Here is a 1087-nt window from a genome sequence, read left to right on the forward strand (position 1 = left end):
TCTTCTGAGTACTGAAAATACCCCCCTTGTCTGCACCCTAATACTACATGTAAATTCATGTGACGTTCGGCCTATGATTCAACCTAATACGCCATTACATGTTTGAGGAGTCCATTTCCCCAAAGTTCTCCATTGATGACGTAGGCCATGATGGGCATGACTTCCCTTAGGCAGTTCTTGTCTTAGTTTTAAGTCACATGAATCTGCCTTTTCCTTAAAACTTTTTCTCAAAATTTCATGCAAATTCATATATTTTTGTTATGATATGGAGCCAACACACGCATATCTTAAACTGGAATCCTTACTGGGGTGCAGTTTGTATAAAGCCGAGACTCTAAACAATCAAAGTGAAGCCCACCTTCAAATAATTTCGAGAAATATGGTTTCAATGTTGGAAATCTTTGTGATAGCCTTAAAATATATTTTTATCTTTAATTATAAAATTTAAAGCTTCAAAAACAGTGCATATCAAGCAGATCTATGAAAACTTGGAAAATCTCGAAAATTGACGGCTCAAAAATGCGTTACAAGATGCACTATTTTCAAAACTTTAAATTCAAATTTTATTATGTCCATGCATCTTGATGTCAAGATGATCAATTTGAGGATATTTGGGTATCAAAACAACCTCTTTTAGTGAAATTTTTGAGGTTGGCTCTCATTTGATCGTTTAGAGCCTCGGCTCTATATAAACTTTTTCCATGGATCATTCAGCTCTCTAGTTAAATTCAAATGGTTCCAAGTGGTTTGGCACTTTAGCTTATGTAGATTCTGAATTTCTCTAAGTTGTTTATAGCTTTTCCTACTGTCATTAGGGCTAGCAATGGGTGGGGCAAGGCCTGGCCTTTGTTTTTATAGGGCTGATCCCTGCCCAGTCTGACCTCGACCTTGCTGGCCTGAACCTAGCCAAGTGAAATTGAGAAAATTAAAAGAAAAAAAATAAAGAAAAAGAGGGTAGATTGGGCTTAACTGGGTGAGCATTGACCCAGACCTGCCCAAACTGGCCCTACCTTTGTGTAGTGATTGTCGGCCCTATCCCAGCCCTTGGGCCACATTTTGTGGCCTAAGACCTGCTTTTTAGGCCGGG

Source organism: Amborella trichopoda, chromosome 13 (genome assembly GCF_054954075.1).
Source record: "Amborella trichopoda isolate Santa Cruz 75 chromosome 13, AtrichopodaSantaCruz75HAP2 v2.0, whole genome shotgun sequence".
Taxonomy (NCBI): domain Eukaryota; kingdom Viridiplantae; phylum Streptophyta; class Magnoliopsida; order Amborellales; family Amborellaceae; genus Amborella; species Amborella trichopoda.